The sequence below is a fragment of the Choloepus didactylus genome, chromosome 17, assembly GCF_015220235.1.
Source record: "Choloepus didactylus isolate mChoDid1 chromosome 17, mChoDid1.pri, whole genome shotgun sequence".
Lineage (NCBI taxonomy): Eukaryota > Metazoa > Chordata > Mammalia > Pilosa > Megalonychidae > Choloepus > Choloepus didactylus.
Genome location: NC_051323.1, coordinates 22,490,985 through 22,498,064, shown reverse-complemented (window position 1 = coordinate 22,498,064; position 7,080 = coordinate 22,490,985). Strand labels below are relative to the sequence as shown.

Genomic DNA, 7,080 nt, shown 5'->3' with positions numbered 1-7,080 from the left:
TGCAGGGCTGTGACACACAAATAATAAAATGAGACTGAAACATCTTATTGCACCAGAAAGTAAGAAAACGCTAAATTTATATATGTCAAAATGACAAAGCAGCCAAAATGAAGGGATGGCCAATGACCACATCTGGGAAAATTTTAGAAACAAAATACGTAATGATAGAAATAGACAATAATCCATGGAAAGATACAAAATATAAGAATCCATGAGTCCATACTGAAATATACAGATGGTAGATGATGATGATAGATAGATAGATAGATAGATAGATAGATAGAGTGGGAAAGAAGGAAAAACTCTTCCTTATAGTAGAATGTCCACCAGCACAGAGAGACAGAGATAGAATCTTGTACTATTTGGAACATTTCTGCAAGTTTAAAATTATTTCAAAACTAAAAATTTTAAAGAAATGAAAGCTGGTTCAGACTCCAGAACCAGAGATTAGAGTCAGGACCTGGAAAGATTCTGGTGTCCTCTCTCTCACATCTCCCAGAAGGAGGCTGTGCTAGAGCAAATGGAAGACAGACCAAGTTTGGACAGCCCAAAATTTAGAAAAAAGGAAAAATTTTCCAAAATGTGGAAAAAAGAACAGCCCAAATTTGGAAGCATCAGAACGAATAGATCTGGGGAACAATATTATAGATCAGATGAGCTACGAGATGAAGGAAACAACTGAGGGTGCAGAAAATGGCCCCATGAATACTCCATCCAACAAAATCACATGGATATGCTGACTGCAAAACACAGCTTAGCAAAAGCTCCTGGAGAGGCAATTCTCTGTTCAGTAGAGTATACTGAGCAAGGGTAGTGGTGCAAGCTGCCCAGTTTCTTACATATAACTCCAGATTTGGACAAAGAAAAAGCAAATAAACAAATTATAATTTAATGTGAACTCATCTGATATATTAAGTTTTACTGAAACTCTACCAACACATATTGGTGTATAACCTCTAGAACCACTCTGTCAAATACAGAACTCACAAGCCATGTGTGGCTATTCAAATTTAAATTATATAAAGTCAAATAAAATATAAAATTCAATTTTTCAATCACTACTAGCCTCATTTCAAGAGCTCATTAGCCACATACCAGACAGAGCAGATATGGAATATTTCACCATCATGGAAAATTCTATTAGAGAGTGCTGCTTTAAAAGCTGGAGAACAACCCCATGATCAAGATACCTGTGATTTATGAATTCATGTTCTTTTACTCATGGAAAATAGCAGGCAAAACACAAAAAATAACCTTCAATAAAACCAAACATTCCACTTCCTGTTGGGCTTAATACAGGGAGCATTCTTTGTGCCAAATCGGGGAGACTCATTAAGAAGAAATCGAAGCAGGAAGAAACTTGGGACTGTTGCAGACACTGCCGAGAAGATCCTGATACTCCTATGTCCTCCGACTTCGTGGTTAATCCACATTTTCTCCCCACACTTCACCCCACCTCCTCACTGTGGAAAATATTGCTCATGTTTCATTCATTATAAGGAATGGTTTGGCAAGAATAAGGCTTGACCAAGACAAACTTCCAATAATAAAGCCTGTAATATTACCCAAGGAAGTGAGGGAATTGACCTAAACACCCAAATTAGGAGAGAAGGAGTCAGAGCTTTCAGTTGTCGGGTCTGGGAGGGAATCATAAGACTTTGAACTCACAGAGCCTATGATCGCTTCCTGTCAGCATCAACAAAGGCTGACTGCCTAATGCAAGCTGAAGTCAACTTCTTCTACAAATCCCCATCCCCAATGGGTATCTTAATATGCTCTAAAGGAATCCAGAAAAAGAAAAAGAAATGTAGAGTATGATACCATTTATGCAACATTTAAAAGCATGCAATATAAAACCACTGATTGTTTTTCATACGGTATACGTAATGAAAACATAAACACATGCATGATTATAGCAAACACAAATTTCAAATAGTGGTTACCTCTAAAGAGAGAGAGAGGGGAAAGGCATTGGGAAGGAAAACATGGAGGAATTCAATTTATATGTTGAATATTAATATTCCATTTTCTTTTAAAAATCTGATGCAAGGATGGCTTAATGATAGTGTCTTATCAAGCTTTCGGTGCATATAGAAATTTTCAGTTATGTTATTCTCTGAATTTTTCTGTTTGAAATATTTCAAAACAACATAAAATTTACTGAAATCAATTTCATGTCTCCCACTTGGTATTTATGTGATCTTAGTGCAGACAGCATTAATAATGCCTATGAGACAGTTGTGAGAAGTTCATGAGAGGAGTGATACACAAAGATACTCCGAAACTAATCAAGACACCTGCCTGGAGTCAGCCCCCTGGACACAGGCCTCAGATGTGGCCGGGCACCAGGGTATGTGGTGGTCCCAACCAGCCAGTTAGACATGTGGCCTGCAGTCGTCATGATCTGCTCTAAAACGTGTGGCCAGGGGTGACCCATTTTCCTTTGGACTGGAATGGATTGGTGGAATGGGGCTGAGTCCTGATGTTCTGGTTAAAATAACAGGAAGGTTTGGATTTGTAAGCCTCTCTGCTTACTTTGGCTGGCCCAGCGACTGTTTCTACATCTGTCCTCAGGTCAGAGTAAGCAAAACACGTGGATGTGGATAATGTTAATGGTGGTTCTTGCACATCAGCACTTCAGGAACTCACATTCAGCCCTGCAGAGCTGTAGGGCTAAGCACACATGTGGGGACGGGCAGCCTGCCTGAGCAGACCAGAGAATGGAAACGGCTGAGGAAAGAAAGGCCAGTTTGGAATGGCTCCTGCTCTCCCTCATCCACCTGCTACGGTGCCCTCGGTCACTCGACCAGTCAAGTATCCTCTCTCCACACCAACTCTTCTGTCGCATGCTACCCTCCCTGCCACCCCTTTCCTCTGTTCCCCCTGGAGTCCTCATTTCTCAGCAAACCCCTCTCTCACGAGGCCACTGCTTTACCACCAGTGATCTCTTCCTGCCCTTCAGAGACCTAGCTCTTTGCTGAGGTGACCGCTTCTACAGCCCTCGACTCTACATACCACAGGGCAGGACTGGAGGCTCCAAACAGCCCCCACCACTCCCACCCCTCCAGTCCTCTTCAAGGATGTCATCAACCAACTTGTGAGCACAGCCCTATAAATACCGATGCTAAGGTGTCTTAGTTTGCCAGGGCTGCTATGACAAAAATCACCCAATGGGTTAGCTTAAACAACAGGAATTTATTGTTTCATGGTTTTGGAGGCTAGAAATCCAACATCAAGTACTGGCAGGGCTTGCTTTCCCCCAGAGCCAATAGTGTCCTGGCAATCCTCTGTCACAAGGCAAGCTCTGTCCCCTTGTCTCTGCTTCTCTGGTTTCCACTCACTTCTGGCTCCTGTGGACTGACTGCATCCAAATTTTCCCTGCTTATAAGAACTCCAGTTGTACGATTTAAGGCCCACCCTGATTCAATTTGGCTTCATCTAAATAGGGGCCTATTCACAAATGAGCCCACACCTTAGCTGATAATAATAGCTTCAAAGGCTGTGTTTACAAATGGGTCCACATCTGCAAGAATGTGGATTAAGACTTGAGCATGTCTTGTGAGGGCACGATTCAATCCCCAACACCAGGGCTCTTCATTTGCTTTCTTGTCATACCACAAATTCCCCTCATATCCACTCCCATGATTCCAATTTTCCTTATGATTCAGTGACTCCCAAATCTATACTTAGAACCCGGAGGTCTCTCTTCCTTTCCAGACCCATCTTTTCAATGTCTCTTGGCCATCACCACCTGGCTATTGTACAGTCACCTCACTCTCGCTGTGTTCAACCTTGACTCATGATCATTCTCTCCCCTCTCCCTTCTACCCAAGCATGCTCATCTTGTACTCCCAAATACAGCAAACAAACCACTAGTGATCTGGCCACCCAGGGCTGACCCCACCTTTTCCTCACTCCTACGTCTGGTCAAGGACCAAGTGCTGTCAATTCTGCCTCAGAAACAAGTCTCATAATGCCTTCTCCATTGCAGCTCCACTGGTCCTACCTTCAGGACCAGTCATCTACTGTCTGATATATATTACAATTGACCCCTAACGTGCTCTCTGGCTGCTTGACGCTGGTCTAACATCCATTCAAATGGTGGCTCCAGAGTTACACCTTTAAAACACAGCACTGATAACACCACTCCTCTTCCTTAAAGCATGCTTGCAGGAACAAGCTCAAATTCCTTAGTGAAACCCTTGATCATCCAACCCCTGAACAAAAGGAATGGACTCTGGAGCCAGAATATCAGGGATCAAATCCTAGCTCCACTCACTTAGTAACTGAGGGAACTTGAGGTCATGTAAGTCTGTGCCTCAGTTTCCTCAACTGTAAAGGTAAATAGTAATTGTACATGAGACATGTTATCTGTAATTATTAGCTTTTCAGTCTCATCTCTCACCATTCCTCCACAAGCAGCATGCGCTCTTTTGAGTTTTATGAAAATTACTGAATGTTCCCTGAAAGCACCAAGTTCTGTGTTCCAGTTTGCTAAAATTGCCTTTATGCAAAATACCAGAAATGGACTGGCTTTTATAAAGGGGATGTATTAGGTGTTATAGTTTGCTAATGTCGCATTTTTGCAAAACACCAGAAATGGATCAGCTTTTATAAAGGGGGTTTATTTGGTTATAAAGTTACAGTCTTAAGGCCATAAAGTGTCCAAGGTAAGTCATCAACAATCAGGTACCTTCACTGGAGGATGGCCAATGGTGTCCAAAAAATCTCTGTTAGCTCAGAAGGCACATGGCTGGCATCTGCTCCAGAGTTCTGGTTTCAAAATGGCTTTCTCCCAGGATGTTCCTCTCTAGGCTTCAGTTCCTCAAAAATGTCACTCTTAGTTGTTCTTGGGGCGTTTTTCCTCTCTTGGCTTCTCTGGAGCAAAAGTCTGCTTTCAACAGCCACCTTCAAACTGTCTCTCATATGCAGCTCCCCTCTCAGCTCCTGTGCATTCTTCAAAGTGTCTCTTGGCTGTAGCAAGCTTGCTCCTTCTGTCTGAGCTTATATAGTGCTCCTGTAAACTAATCAAGGCCCATGCTGAATGGGTAGGGCCATACCTCCATGGAAATTATCCAGAGTTACCACCTACAGTTGGGTGGGTTGCATCTCCATGGAAACACTCAATCAAAACTTACAATCTAATCAGCACTAATACGTCTGCCCACACAAGATTGCATCAAAGATAATGGCATTCGGGAAGACATTATACATCCAAACTGGCACATTAGACTATAAAGTTACAGTTCTAAGGCCATAGAAGTGTCCAGACTAAGACATCAACAAGATGATACCTTCACTGAAAAACAGTCAATGGTGTCTGGAACACCTCTGTCAGCTGGGAAGACACGTGGCCGGTGTCTGCTGGTCCTTTGCTCCCAGGTTGCATTTCAAAATGGCTTTCTCCAAAATGTCTCTGGCCTTCTGTCTCTCTTAGCTTCTCTCAGCTCTCTGCTTGGTTCTTCTGGGGCATTTCTCTCCAAGTATCTGGGAGTCCTCTCTTAGCTTCTCTGGAGCAAACTCTGGCCTTCATCTCCTAGGTTAGCATCTCTAAACATCTTTCTGTCTGCCTCTCCAAGCATCAGCAGTTGTGTTGGCTCTTGAGCTCTCTTAAATACTCCAGTGAACTAATCAAGACCCACCCTGAATGAGCAGGGCCACACCTCCATGGAAATAATCTAATCAAAAGATCTAGCCCACACTTGGGTGAGTCACATCTCCATGGAAACACTCAATCAAAAGTTTCCACCCTAATAAAAAGACTAATAAGTCTGCCCCCACAAGACTGCATTAAAGAACATGGCTTTTCTGGGGCATATAATACATCCAAACTGACACACTCTGTCATGACTCACATTTAAGTACGTGCTAGTGCCTCTATCTGGAATGCCTTCCCTTTTCTGAGCAATCTGGAGAATTCTTAAACTTAAATATCACCTGCTCTATGAAACTTTCCCTGATTTCACCCTCCTCCATGGTCATACATCTCTTGTTACATATCTCTATTGTAGCGCTAACCATAACATCTTATTCATTGGTCTCTACCTAACCCCACTCCATCTACCTGACAAGGAAGGACTGTGATTTATTCATCTTCATTTCTCCAGCACTTAGCACAAAGCCATGTCCATGGTAGATGCTACTGAACACATGAATGACTTAAAAATGAGGAAACTGGTCCTCAAAAAGATGAATTATTGAGACCATTCCTTTTGATGCTTCTCCAGGCTTCCACATAATAGCAATACCACAGCTAGAAAGGATGAAGGAGCACAAAAATACACTGAATTATATAACTTGAACCCAGATCAATGAACCCAAGATCTTCCGACTGCAACCACTGAAATTCACCCAGAGTTTCTAATTCAAGATGTCAACTACTGATCATCACTCTCTTGCAAGGCCCATTAAAATGACAATCAAATATGAATAAGCCATCACAATAGAGTGGGAGTAGCTATCAGTGGACAATAGATTCCAATAAATTTCTGAAAGACAGAATACAACACACAAGGAGTTGGCAAAGGATGAAACAAGGTGGAAGATGCTGTAATTTAGAAAACTCAAGGAGGGGGCTGCAGCCAAAGAGGGAGATCTCTGTCCTGAAAAGTCCCTGAGAGGCTTCCAACACAGAAGTGCCAGGTATTAGAGTGTGGGAGTAAGAAGAAGGATGGAAAACAAGGAGATTAAATGAAAACCTGCATATAAAGCAATTGTCCCTCAACTCACCTCCCTGTTTCCACCACATGCAGTACTCTTATCCTGGTATTCTCTGAAAAACCATCTCTGCTCCAAAGAAGCCTAGCAGAAGATTCTTCCCTTTTAAAAATGGCCAAACTGGAAATAACTAAGGCAGCTAATGTGGGGCATTTAGAGTCTCCTTGATAAAGTGCAACATCCTATCCATTCTCTTTAAAGCAAAGCCTGTTAGATGATAGTCTGCCCCTTCATGTAGACCTCTCAATCACCTTTTTGTATGGTTTCATTGTTAAACATAACAAAACAACTAAAAACTTGTTAGACTTTTAAGGGAAGTATTTTAGTTTCCTAGGCTGCTTAAAGCACATACTACAAAGTGTT

At 42.2% G+C, this 7,080-nt stretch overlaps 1 pseudogene; it reads left to right on the top strand.

Annotated features, from left to right (window-relative positions):
- Window positions 1–1,177: 1,177 nt before the first annotated feature.
- On the top strand, window positions 1,178–1,717 carry LOC119512058 (annotated as a pseudogene).
- The last annotated feature ends 5,363 nt before the right edge of the window (window positions 1,718–7,080 follow it).